This window comes from Monodelphis domestica, chromosome 1 (genome assembly GCF_027887165.1).
Source record: "Monodelphis domestica isolate mMonDom1 chromosome 1, mMonDom1.pri, whole genome shotgun sequence".
Taxonomy (NCBI): Eukaryota; Metazoa; Chordata; class Mammalia; order Didelphimorphia; family Didelphidae; genus Monodelphis; species Monodelphis domestica.
In genome coordinates this window covers 717,082,033-717,100,518 of record NC_077227.1, presented here as the reverse complement: position 1 = coordinate 717,100,518, position 18,486 = coordinate 717,082,033, and the positions used below count along the sequence as shown (strand labels likewise).

Below are 18,486 nucleotides of genomic sequence, written 5' to 3'. Positions count from 1 at the left end.
GCATGTAGTCTGCCTCTGCCCAGACTCTATCATTGCCACATTTGTGGCCATTTCTGCAAAAACCCATCAGGTCTCTGTCTCTGACATGATAGATTTTTTTTTACACTTACTAAGTATCGCTTCCTGGCAGGAGAGTGGTAAGGGCTAGGCAACTGGGTTAAGTGACTTGCCCAGGATCATACACCTAGGAATATTCGTCTGAGGCCATATTTGAACCCAGGACCTCCCATCTCCAATCCTGGCTCTTTATCCACATAGCTTCTCTGCTCATTGATTTTTGATAGATGACTGTTCTCAGAAAAGGAACTAGAAAGACTGAAGGTGGCCAGCAATGTACCATTCAGACCATCTGGGCAGGAGCAAGGCAGCTTGATAAATGGTCCTTCCAAAACCCAGGGGCTGAAAGGGAGGAATGGGGGGGAAGCAATGGGCAAAACTCTGGGCTCTTGGCACATAGGCGTAAAGGGAAAGGGGAAGAGACCAGAAAGGGCAGAGCAGGTCTGCTAGCTATTCTTTATAAGCCCTGGTAAATGAGTGACTTTTCTTACTATCCATCCTTCCAAGAGTCCCAGTCAACTGAATCATCCTGGAGGCAACACTGACCACTGAAAACCATGTGACCAGGCCAATCTTTTTTTTTTTTTAATCATAATGGAAAAAACAACCAAACTGATCCCATGGCTAGAATGGGGCGCAGCAGGTGGACAGTCCATTTACTCTACTGGTATCCTTTACAGTAATGCAAAGAGAAAGAGAAGAAGGGCCCCAGCATTTTGGCTAGAACTTTTGTGGTCAACCTACGGCAGCATGAGAAGGTTGTCATCTGCGTCAGCTTTAATGAATTGGAATTTCTGAGTATTTGAATAATTTAAGTGTAGGTTAAATTATATTATGACTGTTGCTCAGTCGTTTTTCAGTCACGTCTGACTTTATAACCCCATTGAGGGTTTTCTGCGCAAAGACACTGGAGTGGTTTGCCATTTCATTTCAGCTCATTTTACTGGAGGAGGAAACTGAGGCAAACAAGCTTAAGTGACTTGTCCAGGGTCACACAGCTAATAAGTGTCTGAGACCAGATTTGAACTCCTGAAGGTGTCTTCCTGACTCCAGGCTCAGCACTCTATCCATTGCACCACCTAGCTGCCCTAAAGTAATATTATATAGTTCACCTTTATAGGACACTTTTAATATTTACAAAGTTCTCACAGGAAAGATAGGAAGTGCAAATATGATTATTTCTTTGATGAAATCCTTGAACAAAAATCAATAAACTTTAAGAACTTATGTGTTAGTCACTGAGGATTCAAGGAAAAGAAAAAGACAGTCCCCTTTCTCAAGAAAGCCACAGTGTAATAGGAGAGACCATATATATATATATAAATATATATGAATATATATATATACACAAACTATCCATGACAGAGATAAGACTCTAGTATTAAAAGGCATTGGGAAAAGCTTTCTGGAGAAGATGGGAGGTTAGCCAGGAAAGTCAGGAGGTGGAGATGAGGAGGGAGGAAATTCCTGCATTGGGAGGGTGGGAGACAGTTTCCATACCCATCATGCACTTCTCTGTCGCCCTCTGTGTGATAGTCATTTTTAATGTTTTTACTTTATGTTGAAATTTTTTTCTGTCAATTGAATGTGAGCTCAAACTCTCCATCTACTCACAGATCATTAGTCGAAAGCTTCTAAGCCCTGCATCCAGATCTTTTTGTACCAGCGTCATTGCCAAGAAGAGCCTCCAGTGAAAGATCATTAGATGGAGGGCAGTTAAGCGACTGAAAATAGAATAGGCTAAATTGTGCCATAAATGAGAGGAGGGAGGAAAGGAGAGGTTTTGAGTTCAATCTGCATTTATAGAATTTTATGCTAAAAAAAGCACAAGGATTTTTCTGACCACACATGAGTGAAATAGACCTGCAATGAGAGCCATTCACCCTGATCACCACCTCCAGTGCCTCTGTCCAAAAAGGGCAGAAAAGGATCGGCTTTGATTCAGCTCAATGCAATTCATCAACAATTTGTAGACTGTCTATTATGTATGAGTCAATGGGGAAGACACAAGTATGAAGTAGACCCAGGAGTGAGCAGGAGCCAGCCCTTACCAGCTTTCAATGTTAATTGTTAAATTTTCCAGCATGAGCATTTGTGTCCTAGAAATTGGCAAATGCTACAAATCAGGACTTGATTTATAATTTGGTTGATCCTCTAAACTTAAGAAAGTGATGGTGAAATTCTAAATGATAAAGATTAAACTTATAAGTGTGTCTTGGGTAATTTTTCTACCTGGAGAGCCGATTGTTAAATGATATTTAGTTAGGTGACATTTATTAATATAAATTTTAATTTATATTAATTAATTAAAATAAATTTAATAAAAAATATAAAACATTAAATAAATAATTCACTTCAATGATATTTAGAGATTTCGTTAATCGTTTACCAGCATACCATTGATTAGACCCATCAGTTCAGGAGCCTGCTACGTAACTCAGGACTTTGGGGGAGCATCATAGATGTGTCAGTGGGTAGGTGTAGCTGGGACTTTAGAATAGACTATAAGGGTAAAGGGAAAAACTTCCAGAGGCAGCCATTCTGACCGAAACATCCAGGTTTTTAATTGGATTTATTCTGACAATTGGTTGGTAGTAGTTGTCCTTCATACTCAAAGAGGACCAAAATGACATCATTGATGATGTCTTTTGACTCATAAATAATTAGATTTAAGTGAGGCAGAGTCACACAACATCTTCAGCCTCACCCTCTCTCCTGGAGTCATCGAAGTCCAGTGGCAAGACAAAAGTCAAGATGGCTGGCGATGGTCCACCATGCAATGGATGACCTTGGCTTCTTCTGCGACTAACCAGGCTCTTAAGTGCTCCACAGTGCCTGCCTCCGCCATCTTTGTGGCCAATGGAACAAACTGCAATCACTGGGGAATTGTGGTCTTTCAGAGCCTCCATTCAGCATGGGCTTATGCAGACATTTTCTTTTGCATAATGTGGAAGAATATTCTTATGGAAAAGGACATTCAGCATCACATTATTTGAGATCAACTTGTATACTCAGAATCTTAGAACTAAAAGGGACTTTAGAGATCTAGTCCAATGGCCTCACAGGGAGGTTGACTAGGAGGAGTTGATTTTTTTTTTTTAAAACATACCTTCTGCCTTCGAATCAATACTGTATATTGGTTCCAAGGCAGAAGAGCAGTCAGGGCTGGGCAATGGGGGCCAAGGTTACACAGCTTAGGAAGTATCTGAGGACAGATTTGAACCCAGGACCTTCTGATTCCAGGCTTGGTTCTAAAGCCACCTAGCTGCCCCATTAGGGTCAAATCAAAATGCCTCTGTTGGCATTTAACTCTCTTCCACAACCTGGTTCTTCCTTTCCAGTCTGTTTACACATTTCTCTCCATTCATAGATTTTACAACCTAATCATACTGCCTGCTCAATGTTCCACATACAGGATACTATATTTCCCATCTCCAAACCTTTGCAGGATCCATTATCCATGCATGAAAGGCACTTCTTCCTTAGCTTAGAATTCATGGCTTCTTTCAAGTCTCATCTCAAGCCCTCCCTGCTACATGAAGTGTTTCCTTACTCCCTCAGCTGCTACTGCTTTCCCTCCCCAAATAACCCTGTATTTATTCTGCATATATCACGTACCTGCTTATTGCTTATGTTCAGATGGTCTCCACTATTAGAATGTAGGCTCCTTGAGGGCAGAAGCTTTAACTTTTGTCTTTGTACTCCCAGTACTAGGTCTAGTCTCCAAGTTCCCTTCCTCTTCTAAATCTATAATCCTGAAAGTCAAGAAAGACTCCCTGGATGTCTTTAAAAATTGGAGAGATTGAGGGCAGCTGGGAGGCTCAGTGGATTGAGAGCCAGGCCCAGAGATGGGTGGTCCTGGGTTCAAATCTGACCTCAGACACTTCCCAGCTATGTGACCCTGGGCAAGTCACTTGACCCCCACTGCCTAGCCCTTACCACTCTTCTGCCTTGGAACCAACATGCAGTATTGATTCCAAGATGGAAGGTAAGGGTTTTTATTTAAAAAAACAAACCCAAAAAATTAAAGAGATTCTCAACTTTTTTTTGTTGTTGTTGAGTCATTTTAGTCATGTCTGACTCTTCGTAAAACCCTTTTGGGTTTTTCTTGGCAAAGATACTGGAGTGGTTTGCCATTTCCTTCTCTGGCTCATTTGACAGAGGAGGAGCCTGAAGTAGAAAAGGTTGAGTGACTTGCCCAGGGTCAATCATACAACTAGTAAGTATCAGAGGCTGAATCTGAACTCAAGTCTTCCTGATTCAAGCCTGGTGCTCTATCCACTGTGCCACCTAGCTGCCCTTGGTGCTATGCCTCTGATGTTTTGGAGTGATTTAAATGTAGTGCATGGTGGTGGGGGTAGGGCAAAGTATCCAACTTAAGTGAATTCTCAGAGATCTAACCCAGGATATGTCACACATTTTCTTTCTATTCCTTTCTTTGACCACGCCTGGGATTTAATTCACTCTTCTTATTGGCACCATCTCCAAAGCCTGGCAATCAATCACTAAGCATTAAGTGCTTACATGTGCCAGCCAGCCTGTGTATTGATGCCATTTTCCTCTCTTGTTCCTCCTGTGTAATATATCATACAGTGATTGGATTTTCCTACTACGGTACCCTCACAAGAATCCATCAAACTCCATGCATTGAAGAAAGATTTACAGAAGTGAACTTGGCTTCAGGAGTTCCATAATGTCTTAGCCAATCAGGACACTGGCTCCTGTATCCTACTGCAGAGAACGTTCTGAAACCGCTTAGGTCTTCTCCTCATCTCCTTTGCTCCCTTCCTCATACTCTCTACATTGGTCTATGGGAAACAAAAGCCTTTCTTTCATCACCATTCCACAAAGCCAGTTAGCATCTTAGCCTGAAATCTAACAGACCTTAGTTTTCAGTCTCTTGCTCACCATGTTTCCTGCTATTTCTCCCTCCAAATTCCTCCTCTCCCAGTTCTTTTTCATGGCAGGAAAGTGCTTTAGGGACTCAAAGACACAAGGCTTATATTCTGGAAGATTCTACCAATCATACAACATTATCTTAAACTTAGAAAGGAGATATATAATCATCTTCCCAAGGCAGCATCTAGAGTGAATAGAAAGCTGGTTTCAAGTCAGGAACAGCTGAGTTCAAATCTTGCCTTTAACACATGGTGGCTATGTGACTTTGGGTAAGTCACAGCCTCTCGGTACCCCCAGAACATTCTCTAAGTATCCTCTCACTTCTTAGGCACCAGTCTGAATTGGCAGAGGGAGTTTTTCACAGATAGATCTCTGTGCCAGTGAACTCAAAGATCCTATCTGGAAAAAGGGGGTGGGTAGCTGATTCCTAGTAAGTAATTGTTTCTACCCGTGCAGATCCATACAAATACAAAATGTTTGACATAGACCTTGTCTGAGGCCAGCATTTCAACATTTCTTCTCAAACAGGGAATTCGTCAGAGCATAGAATTTATACCTGGGAAAGACCTTAGCTTTAATCCCTGCTTTTATAGATTGGGACAGGGAGCATTAGAGAGATTAAATGATTTACCCAAGGTCACACACTCTTTTGAGGTTAGAAATAAGTGGGATACATTCCTCAAAAGGATTGCTCCTAGGTACGCTTAGGTTGGACTTTTGGAAAGCCTGAACCATTGCTTTCTGAGACAATGAGTTGAGAAGAGAAGATTTAGGGGAAGACATGATGTCTGCATTTAAACGTTGGAACAAAGGTTTCCACGTGAAAGACAGAAGACTAGAAGCATCTGGGAGGAGATTGTAAAAGCCAAGTTCAATTCTGTGAAAAGAAGAATTTCCTAAACCACAATTTTTCTTCCATGTTCCCCTATTTCCATTCCACAAAGTCTGGATCCTAGTATTTGTTGTTCAGTTATCCCAGTTGTGTTCAACCATTTGTGAGCAAATTTGGGTTTTTCTTGGCAAAGATATTAGAGTAGTTTGCCATTTCCTCCTCCAGTTCATTTTACAGATGAGGAAACTGAAGCAAACGGGGTTAAGTGACTTGCCCAGGGTCACACAGTAAGTATCTGAGGTTAGATTTGAAATCAGGTCTTCCTAACTCCAGGCTCATTGCTCTTTTCCCTGAGCTATCTAGCTGCCTCATTTTGTATATACTTTGTAATTATTGTCTGGCATGTATTGTGTCCACTCCTACCCCTCAGGAGAATATAAACTCTTTGAGGGGACACAGAGAGATCACCTTTGTATTTGTATCCCAGAACAATGCCTTGTACACAGATGGCACTCAGTAAATGTTTATTGCATTGATTTAATTATTAAAACCCATCTCAGCACAACAAAGTGCATAATTAGGTCCCTTCTATCTCAGAGATACTAAGATTCTAATAAAAATCTCAGAGCTGTCAAATTAACCCAAAAAATTACATTTCTGAAGCTACCCTTCTATTCCTGAGGGGGCACATAAAACATAAAGCTCATTCATTAATTAAATCTCACGTCAAGGCTTAATTGCACTGTTTCATAGTTAAATCTTGAGGCCAGCAAATTTTTTAGATCTAATTCAGGGAGAAAAAAATGTCACACTCACAGTGATTTAATCTTTCATGAGAAAAATCAATTACTATTAAGAATTCTCAAGAGTCATTTTTCAGATCCTAAATGTAACTGTCTTAACTGAAAAACAGAGTGCAAGTAGTGATAATACTCAATTCTATCCACTTGTGAATTGTACAATTCCATCAGGTCCCAGAAGACCAGTATTGAACCTCACTTCCTAGAGAACCGGAACCAAACAAGAATTAGAGTTCTTTCTTGGTCACTTGAAATCTGACCATGAATGTAGAAATGAAATGTTTTGTGTGTGTCTATGGCGAACCAATGGTCCCCCATAGAATGCCGGCCAGTGAAATCTACAAGGTCATTCTAGTCAGTTTCCTCCTAGTTGGTTCTTGTTATTCACCTTCTCTTCATGTCCTTCAGATAATGGGCAGGTTTATTTGGCTAAGATAAAAGTGTTTGAGGGGCAGCTAGGTAGCATAGAAGATAAAGAGCCAGATCTGGAGCCAGGAGGTTCTGTGGGCCAATCTGGCCTCAGATACTTCTTAGCTATGTGACCCTGGGTAAGTCACTTAACTCCCATTGTCTAGCCCTTGCCACTCTTCTGTCTTACAAGGGATACTAAGGCAGAAGATAAGGGTTTTTTGTTGTTTGTTTTTTAAGACAGAGCGAAGAGAGAGGTATCTATTCTATTAGGACAATATTCTTTTTTTGTTGTTTTAAAGAATTATGCCATGCACATTTCAGATAACAGAGGGAAAAATTTTAAATAAGGGACACTTCCAGTTAGATATTTTAAAGGCAACTAAAGCATAATTTTCAAAGGTCTAGCAATTATTTAAAAATCATAGAATGCCACCTAATGACATTTGGTTCAACTCTTCCCTTTAAAAGGAAAGGAGATGGAAGTGCACAGAGATTAATAATAATAATAATGTAATAATGACAACTGATATTTTATAGCACTTTGCAAACAATAATAATGTCTTTAACTGTCACTTGCCCACTAGCAATATTGGGTGTCCATAGTAGGAAAAATGTGCTACTTTTTTATCTGAATATTTCTACTTTGAATCCTTTATTTGTGCCTCACCAAATGTTTGCCTTGAATATTCATCAGTTTTTTCCCCTTTAATGTCTATTTTGTAAATGTCCATGTGCTTGTTCCATTTATTTCTCTCTGTAAAAAATAAAACTCTAAACTTGGGACAATTTATTACTTCTATTTTCCTTGGAGATTACACCTATTTACTTTTCTTGTGTTTCTGTTGTTTGTCATATTTTAAAATAACTGAATATTCTGCTCATGTCTATTTTTGTATTGCAGTAATGCTTCAAATACCCCTCTTTTATTGAATGTTGATAATTAGGCTCAGATTTAGAGGGTATGTCATCTTGAGATCCTTTATTTCTGGAAATATATTCTTCTATCTCCTCCCAACATTTCTAGTAGGTGCTGAATAGTCTTCTATTATTCAAATTCCTTTCTATTATATTTGAAGGTCCTTCTTCTAGTTGTTATTGGTTTTTTTTTTCTTGTAGAATTTATTCCTTGTTAAATTATACTACTAGGCATCTTGGAGTTTCAAGTATAGAGTTTTTCCCTAGATGGTGATCTGTATATTCTTTCAGTTGGTGCTTTGTTTTATGTATTTAATGTTTGAGGCAATTTGCTTGGATTATTTCCTGCATCATGATGTTCAGGCGTTTTGATTCTGGGAGACGAATGATCCTCATATTGTCTCTGAGCATCCTTTCCTGGTGCTTTGGCTTATGTAGAGATTATATAGTTTTTAAGCAATGTGGCTTTTTGCTTCTCTTTTGCCATAATTTCCCCTTCAATTTTTTTGTACATCTAAATCTATTATTCTCTCTTTGGTATCTTGGGGAAAACTTTCTATCATAGATACAGTTTTTTCCTACTCTGCTAATTGAATTTTTAATTTCTGATTGGAGAACTATTAATTCAGATATTTATTCTTTCCTAATTTCTTCTCAGTGTTTTCCTATATTGGGAATATAGGATTCATCGTCCTGGGTCCCTGCCCTAACCAGCTTCTGGAAATAGAGAACTAGCTCCAGGTCTATTCTCATTCCTTTAAGGCATTGTGCAGACACTCAAGCTAGCCCCCTGCCCCAATTCCTCCCTCGACATTCATCCTATCCTTCTATGGAGAGGATACATTCCTTCTAATTTTTCCAGAGTTGGGGGAAAGAGAAACTATTAAGGAAAGAGATTGCGCCAGGCAGAAGGCATCAAGTTTCCCCTACCCAGCTGTCTGAACTGGGCAAAATCCAAGTTTACTGCTTATTGTCTAGGGGTAAGGGTGAGCTGCTCCACAGCAGAAAGGGGATTCCCATTATGGGTCTCAACACCAGCCCTATGGGTTGGCCTGACCATAGCTTGGATGCTGGATGCTGGATGCTGGTGGTGATGGGATGCTGAATGCACACTTGGAGGATTAGTTTGTCCAGTGCTAACTCATAAGGATTTTACCTTATGGTGTTCTCTCCTCCTTGTCCTTTCAATTCAGTTGTAATTGCTCTATTTCTGACACACAGCTTTTAAAGAGATTTCTGAAAGTTGTTATGGATTAAAGAAAAAGTAGAGCTTGCCATCTTGTTAGTCATGTAATCAGGAAGTTTCATATTTCTTCCTTTTTGTAGGATCATAGATATAGAATAAGAAAGACCTCAGAGGATTCCTAGTCTAAGCCCTTTCATTCTACAGATGAGAAAACTGAGGCACATTGAATAACCTGTCCAAGGTGAGATTCGAACTCAGATCTTCAATCTCCAACATCTCATGCTCTTCCCACTTTATTATGCTGCCTCAAAACCCAAGTAAATAAAGGAGAAATCCTTTTTCATAATAAGGATATATTTGAGTATTTAAAAGAAACTAAAACTCCCCAGATGGAATTTTCCCATCTCCAAAACAGAGCAACCCAGTAAGTCAGTTGAGGAGGAAGTGAAAGTACCATTGAAAAGAAAAAAAAATTAGTCAAAAGAACAAAAGACTCAACATCCAAGAGAGAAATGGATTAAAATGTTTCTTTTACTTCCTCCTCTTTCCATAGAGACCACAAAAGCTCAGATTGACCACACACTGATCACCAGCTAAATTTCTCCATCACAGACCAATTAGGGAGGAGGAGATAAAAACGATGTGGGAGGGGACATGTGGGAGGGGACAGCAAGGTGGCTCAGTAGATTGAAAGGCAAGCCTAGAGACAAATTTGACCTCAGACACTTCCTAGCTGTGTGACCCTGGGCAAGTCACTTAACCCCCATTGGCTGACCCTTCTGCCTTGGAACCAATCAATACACAGTATTGATTCTAAGAGAGAAGAAAGCATTAGAAAAAAAATAGATGTGAAAAAGACAGATGAGAATGTATTTGAATGTTATAAAACCTTTAGTGTTTTTGAAAGACCCATGATTTTTCCAAGAAGGGCTTCTTCTTTTGTGAATGTGGACACGTTAATGACGAGGCATCAATATCTACCTTGCCCCAGCACCCTTTCCATCTGACAGGCAACAGAAATCTATGTTTTGTTTTTTCCATTAGAATGTGAGCTCCTGGAAGGCAGGGACTCATTCTATTGTATCCCTGGAGCTTAGCAGAGTTTATTGCACATTGTTCAGATTTGTTTCTGTTGTATCTGACATTTCATGACACCATTTGGAGTTTTCTTGGCAAATATACTGGAGTGGTTTGCTATTTCCTCATTCAGCTCATTTCACAGATGAGGAAACTGAGGCAAATAGGGTGAAGTGACTCATCCAGGGTCACACAGCTACTAAGGTTATGAGAGGATTTGAACTCAGCCAAATGAGTCTTTTTGACTCTAGGTCTAACACGCTATCTACTGTACCACCTAACTGTCCTAATAATTAGGCAATACTGAGGATAAGGAGAGCATGGATGGCTCAATATGTTTCATTTCATTTCATTCATTCATTCATTCATTCATTCATTCATTCATCCATTCATTCATATGACCCCCTAAGCAGCTAGGCATTACCTAGCTTTCTTGTGAAGAGTTCATATTATGAAGAAAAGCCAAGAAATACATAGAACTGAGAGCACTGGGTAATTTCTTGGTGTAGTGGTGATGTCAAATCTTTATGCCTATGATTTAAATTCTAGTCTAATAGAATATATGCTGTTGTCAGAGTGACGGTGGACTCCAGATATCCAATAAGATACATTTTCAGATATATCTAATAGTGGGAATTTGTTTTGCATGAATCTGCATATGAGTTACAAGGGCTTAGCTTTTTCATCTTTTCCTTCTCAATTTGGAAGGGGGAGAAAAGTGGAAAAGACAGAAAATAATGCTTGTTAATTGAAGACAATAAATTTTGTCATGTAAAAAAGGCCATGAGCTTTTTCTATTGATGGGGGAAGAATAGTGGAATGGAGGGGGTGGATATGGAAAGAATTGCCACACCTCCAAAAATTGCCAACAAAAAGAAAAGGTCACTAAATAATCATAACAACAATAGTAACTTTTATATAGATCTTTAAGGCTTCTAATGCACTTTACAACAATTATTCCTATTTTATAGATGAGGAAACTGAGGCAAATAGTTTTTAAGTGACTTGCCCTAAGTTCACACAACTATTTGAAATAATATTATTTTATTTTATTCTATCTATCTATCTATCTATCTATCTATCTATCTATCTATCTATCTATCAGTCCTGACCTTCCACCTTAGAGTCAACACTATGTATTGGTTCCAAGGCAGAAGAGTGGTGAGGACTAGGCAATAGGGGTTAAGTGACTTGCCCAAGGTCATACAGCTGAGAAGTGTCTGAAGCCACACTCAAAACTAGGACCTCCCATCTATGGGCCTGACTCTCAGTCCACTGAGCTATCCAGCTGCCCTCTGAAATCATATTATTTTAAATGCACAAAAGCAAACAGAAGACCAAAAGGAATCCCAGACAAGTAGGATGGCTTTCAAAATCAGATGCAATTTACTGTGTCCTTAGAAAAGCAAGCAGTACACAATAGAGATTCATGGTCTTGTGTTTGTCTGTAAAGGATAATTTTAGCATTGTGACCTAAACTATGTAAATTATTTGGTTGCCATGGATATCCCAAATATAAAAGAAATATAACCAAGTCAGCTGGAAATTTATGGTGATTTAATTGATATAGTGGAAAGAAATTAAGAAGAAGGAAGACGGAAAGGGTGTAGGATTTCTCCAGCCTGGTTAGGCAAAGTTTGGAGAGTAAGGAGGAAGGAATCAGCCTGAATCAGCTTAAGGGCAAATTCACCACCAAGCCCAGACAAATAGCTGCACCACCATGGCAAGATGTTAGAACACTTAGCCAGCCAGAGTTGCCTCTCTAGGGAAAGAGGGAGAGAGAGCAAGTGACGTGCCTTATATAGATGGTTTTATGTCACTTTCCTGCATCTCATCTGTACCAATGATAGCTTAGCTTGACTTAGACCATCCACCTACAATGTGCTAAGAGATAAAACATAAAGCCAGCTCTCTGTCTAAATATGTCAGGTTGCCTAATCACAATAATTACAACAGACCTCAGCAGGACAGTCTATGATAAACCCAAAGATCCTAGTTTTGGGGACCAAAACCCACTTTTTGATAAAAACTGCTGGGAAAATTGGAAGACAGTATGGGAGAGATTAGGTTTGGATCAACATCTCACACCCTACACCAAGATAAACTCAGAACGCGTGAATGACCTGAATATAACGAAGGAAACTATAAGCAAATTAGGTGAACACAGAATAGTATACTTGTCAGATCTTTGGGAAAGGAAAGACTTTTAAAACCAAGCAAGAGCTTGAAAAAAAAATCACAAAATGAAAATCAATAATTTTGATTACATCAAATTAAAAAGTTTTTGTACAAACAAAACTAATGCATCCAAAATTAGAAGGGAAGCAACAAATTGGGAAACAATCTTCATTACAAAAACGTCTGACAAAGGTCTAATTACTCAAATTTATAAAGAACTAAACCAGTTGTACAGAAAATCAAGCTATTCTCCAATTGAAAAATGGGCAAGGGACATGAATAGGCAGTTTTCAGCCAAAGAAATCAAAACTATTAATAAGCACATGAAAAAGTGTTCTACATCTCTTATAATCAGAGAGATGCAAATGAAAACAACTCTGAGGTATCAGCTCACACCTAGCAGATTGGCTAACATGACAGCAAAGGAAAGTAATGAATGCTGGAGGGGATGTGGCAAAGTTGGGACATTAATGCATTGTTGATAGAGTTGTCAATTGATCTAACCATTCTGGAGGGCAATTTGGAACTATGCCCAAAGGGCACTAAAAGACTGTCTGCCCTTTGATCCAGCCATAGCACTGCTGGGTTTGTACCCCAAAGAGATAATAAGGAAAAAGACTTGTACAAGAATATTCATAGCTGCGTTCTTTGTGGTGGTCAAAAATTGGAAAATGAGGGGATGCCCTTCAATTGGGGAATGGCTGAACAAATTGTGGTATATGTTGGTGATAGAATATTATTGTGCTCAAAGGAATAATAAAGTGAAGTAATTCCATGCGAACTGGAATGACCTCCAGGAAGTGATGCAGAGCGAGAGGAGCAGAACCAGGAGAACATTATACACAGACTGACACACTGTGGTACAATCGAACATAATGGACTTCTCCATTAGTGGCGATGCAATGTCCCTGAACAATCTGCAGGGATCTAAAAAACACTATCCACAAGCAGAGGACAAACTGTGGGAGTAAAAACACTGAGGAAAAGCAACTGCTTGACTACAGGGGTGGAGGGGATATGACTGAGGAGAGACTCTAAATGAACACTATAATGCAAACACCAACAATATGGAAATGGGTTTGAATCAAGGACACATGTGATACCCAGTGCAATTGCGCAATGGCTATGGGAGGGGTGGGGGGTTGGGGGAAAGAAAATGATCTTTTTTTCCAATGAATAATGTTTGAAAATTACCAAATAAAATAATGTTTAAAAGGGAAAAAAATAAATAATTACAACAACAACAATAATAAATACAAAGAAGAGAAATTTCAAAAGGAAACATGGAAAAAATAGACTAAAAAAAGAGCCCTTAACTTCTGTCCTAGAATCCATGCAAAGTATTCGTTCCAAGGTAGATAGGGTTAAGTGACTTACCCAAGGTCATGCAGCTAAGATGTGTTTGCATCCAGATTTAAATAAATAGGCTTTTTACAGCTATGCTTCAGAATCACAGACTGGAAGAGATCTCAGCCATTATTGAATCTGATTCATGCAGTGTAATTGCTTGTTTTTTTTTTACTTGTGCATTAGAAAATCTGGTTTTGTTGATAATTATGAAGTTTAGAGTTTTTTTTTTTAAAAGAAAGATAACATGCCAGCCTCCACCATGTTCCGCCCTGGCTCCTCTGAGTGGAAGTAACCCTTCTACCTGCTATACTAAATGCTTTCCCATTGTGGGCACCATGTGCTGAAACCTTAACATGTACATGCTGTCCCCAAAAGTAGAATTAAACATAACACAGCTCTATCTTTAACCCGGTTCAAAAAAAATGCTATTACTGAAAGGACAGTCTCTGAAAAAAGTGTTATAGTGGTGTTTGAGGGCATTTTTGTTGGTAAAAACCCAAGGTGGGGGCAGCTAGGTGGCACAACAGATAGAGTACCAGCCTTGGAGTTGGAAAGACTTGGATTCAAATCTTGCCTTAGACACTTCCTAGCTGTATGACAAGTATGGGCAAGTAATTTAACTCCATTTACCTAGACCTTGCTCTTCTGTCTTAGAGTTGTCACTAGGGAAAAAAAATAAGGATTTTTAATAAAACAAACACAAATAAGATGGGTATTTGTCACCTGCTATCTTCTTGACTGATTGATAATAATGTATTTCCTGGCTGGGCTCCTTATTGTCCCCTTGGAAATTTAGTGTGTGTTGAGATGTATTTGTGTTTGCAGAAAAGTGGAGACTTTCAGGTTCATATTGGGATGCAAGTTTTACAAGTGACTTTCCAAAATGTATTGCACTGTTTTATAGCTTGACAAACCATGGGATTTCTCTTTCTCCCTTCTAGGTAATGGTGCTATTGTGTATCTGTTTCATCAGAATGGTATGTGAACAAATGATGCATTATAAAGCACTTTGAAAGTAGGAAGTATTAGGTGACCCTGGGCAAGTCATTTGCTTCAGTTCTTCATCTGTAAAATTAGGTAGCTAAGGGAATGGCGAACCATGGAAGTATCTTTACCAAGAAAACCCCAAATGGGAGCAGTGAGGTAGCACAGTGGATAGAGTGCCAGGTCTGGAGGATTTACTGGAAGGGACCAGGGCTCTCTAATAAATAATTATCAGCTCAAGAACTCTGCTTCAGTTGTTTTATTGCAGGTTGGACAAATTTCTGGCATTAAACCGTGCCACCCTGAGCAAATCACTTAACCCCAATTGCCTAGGCTTTACTGCTCTTTTGCCTTGGAACAAATACTTAGAATCAAGTCTAGGATAGAAGTAAGAGCTTAAAGAAAAGAAAGCCTCAGACAGGACTGAAAAATGACTGAACAAACAAAAAAATGCTGCCTAGAACTATAGAGAAAGTGCCAATGGAGTAGGGAAAAGACGACATGCAATAAGTACACTTGGATTCTGGTCCTAGCTTTTTGGCCTCTTCACTGGGTAACTTTGGGCAAGTCATTTACTTCTCTAGACTTCAGTTTCCTCACTGGCAAAACTGGGGTAATGAGGCAGCCCTACCTGATTCATCATATTTATAAATCAATTGTAGACTTCGGATCATGCAATCAGAGACCTATAGCTGGAAAGAGTCCATCTAGTCCAGCTCCTGGATTTTACAGATGAAGTTTGGGAAAGTGAAGTGACTTGTCCAAAGTCACCCAGATAGTTAACATCGAGGGTTGATTTTTAATCAGGTCCTCTGACTCCAAAGCCAATGCTTTTTCAACTATGCCACACTGACTGATGAGAAGAATCATGTCACCGTAAACTGTAGGGCAGAAAACAAGAGTTCTTTATTAAGCTTCTGGTCTTTGCAAAACACGACTATTAACTGTACCCCATTTCTCATGGAAAGGGGGTGCTCTGGTGAGGCTTCAGCAAAAGCTCAAAGTCTACTGAGGCTAAAAAACAAAGGAGAAAGGATTTTGATAATAAATAGACATTCCCTACCCCAGAAAGGATGGGAAGCTTAAAGATTTTAATTGTTTATGAAGAAGCCAGCAAGGCAATTAATGACCATCCTTCTAGGGCACAGACTATATTTACACCTTTGTCCTTAACCACTCATCTCTATGAGAGTCCCAAAGGAGTATGGGAAGTGAAACTGACTGAACTGACAGTAACTCACCATATGACAATTTGGAATGGCTTATGAAGGAAGGGACTTCTGAGACAGGAAGAATTCTAAACAGGAGAGCCAGCCTTCCCCCATGCCCCACCTGGAGGTGACAAACACCCTCAGAGGGAGTCAAAGGGAAGAAATGCCTGCCAATTCTCAGCTAAGGGTTGTGGCACTGAAAAGAATTGTTGGTTGCTTTGATTACATACTTATGCTCAACTACTTTTGTACTCACTACATCATACTTGTCCTGGCTCTTGCCCACTCCTGGATGTTGGCTCTATCTGTGGAGGAATGAGTCCCTGGTTCTTGGGGAAATATTTCATAACTACTACTATTCATGCTATGCCATATGAGTAAATGCTTTTGCAAAAGAACTGAGTTTCTGGCTAACTGTTAAGTAGAAGCACACTGGTGGGGGCTAATAAGCTAATGTTTGGCAGGATAGTCACTCACAACATGGGTAGCCCCTATAGCCCTGCCCCAATTCCAGGGACCCAATTTACCAGTGGAAGTTTAAGTTGGACAAGGGGGCATAACACTTAGAATGGATCAGAAGGATAGAGGGAATGTGGAAATAATATGTACAGGATTTTATGAACTCCACATATACCAAAATAACTACTCTTTTTACAGTAGCAAAGAACTGGAAACAAAGTAAATGCTTATTGATTTAGGAGTGGCTATATGGTATTCCATGGAATGGAATATTGTTGTGCTATAAAAATGACATGAATGGTGAACACAGAGAAGCATGTGTTGACTTGGAAAAAAACACAGATATTAAATAGTCAGATACATCGCTCTTTAATCAAGGAAAAGGGGTTCAGTGTAACAGTAGGCCTCCACACAGAGCTGTATACTAACACCCACAAAGAGTCTGAGGATTGCACTCTGACCCCTAAGAGAGCCAACAAAGCTAGATGGACAATTCCGAGGAGCCATTAAAGTGAGAAGCTTAAATACCTTTCTAGAAGAACTTGGGGGCTGAGAATGAGAGGGTAGTTGATTGACTTTACAATAGTAACAGAGGAAAATGAGGAGTTCCAGACAGGAATAACAGTGATGCTTTACAATGGACACAAAAGGGAAACACCTAGCCCAGGGCTGGGCCATCTTGGTAAAGGAGTTTGCCTTAAGGGGAGAAACCATTGGGACAAAAAAGAGATACTTAAGATCTGATAAGATTAGCTGTTCCCACCTAAACTACCTTAAGATCTATTGTTAGTCTGAGACCAGTGAAGTAGGACTTTCCCTCAGGGAGGAGCTCTCACGTGACAAGGTCAAACCTGAGGCTTTCACTTTTAAGCTCAGTAAACTGGGGGTCATTAAATCTTTTTGGCTTCAAGTTTGGGAGTTCTAGATTCCATGTTGACACATGACATAATCTATATGAACTGATACAGAGTGAAGCAAGTAGAGCCAGAAAAACAATATATACAATGAATACATCAATGAAATGGAACAGCAATGGCAAGGACACCCTAAACTGAGGAAAAGAGGAAAAAACATATACCTTCTTCCTTCTTTTTCTCCGTAGAGATGGGGGATGATGGATGTGGAACATTATGCATATGCTGTCAGATATGGATGATGTGTTGGTTTGTCTCTCTCTCTCTCTCCCCCTCCCTCTCTTAACTTCTCTCCTTTTTCTCTTTTTCCTTCTCTTTCTCTCTCCCATTCTTTTGTTATAAGGGATTCTCCCTGGAGAGCTGAAAGGTATATCTGGATATCAAAATATAAAAACAAAAGATAACCACAAAAATATTATTAAAAGGAAAAAAATCTTTTAAAAAATGGCTCAGAAGCTGCAGCTTGGTAATTGGATAGAGGATAAAGAGTCTTTCACTACCAAGTCTGTGGTTATGATATGTCAACTAGAAAAAACGCAGAACTATTAAATAGTCAAAATCACTCTTTAATCAAGGGAAAAGGGGTTAGCGCTACTAAGAGCTGCTTCCCGAGACTGCACAGAGTCTGGACGCCCTGGTCACTGACCCCTGGGAGTGCCACTGACTCAGGATGGACTCTGAGGAACAAAAGAATTTGGGGAGCCTATAAGCCATTCTAGATGACCTGGGGGCTTGGAGAGAGAGGGACAGTTGACTGACTTTGCAATGGTAAGAAAGGAAAATGAGGAGTTCCAGACAGGAATAACAGTGAGGGGCTGAGGCCCTACAATGGACACAAAAGGGAAAGACTCAACCTAGGGCGGGGCCACCTTGGTCATGGACCTTAGCCTAGGGGGAGAAACCATTGGGACAAAAGGGATTAGCTGCTCCCACCCAAACTACCAGGAAGTCCATTGTCTGGTGAAGAGGGACCTTCCCTCAAGGGGAAACCTCTCCTGTGACAAGGTCAAAACTTGGGGTTTCTACACTCAAACTAAATAAACTGGGGGGTCTCTATATTTCCATGTTGACAGATACAACTCAGGTTCTTGAGGAACCGAAATAAATAGGTACTGGCAGAAATAGTCTGTAGTCCATGTAAAGTGAGCTGAGGCTCCCAATTCAATTCCTAGCTAAGTAGCTTCCATGTTGTCTCTATTCTGAAAGTCAATAC

The 18,486-nt window shown here is 39.7% G+C and overlaps 1 long non-coding RNA gene across 2 annotated transcripts in view; it reads left to right on the top strand.

The window, feature by feature from the left end:
* LOC130456407 (uncharacterized) overlaps positions 1-16,234 on the top strand; it is a 20,754-nt gene extending 4,520 nt beyond the window's left edge. For both annotated transcript variants that reach the window (XR_008915202.1, XR_008915203.1), the window contains exons 2-3: positions 565-724; positions 15,880-16,234. This is a non-coding gene — a long non-coding RNA (uncharacterized LOC130456407). The remainder of the gene's footprint in view (positions 1-564; positions 725-15,879) is intronic.
* Positions 16,235-18,486: the final 2,252 nt, after the last annotated feature.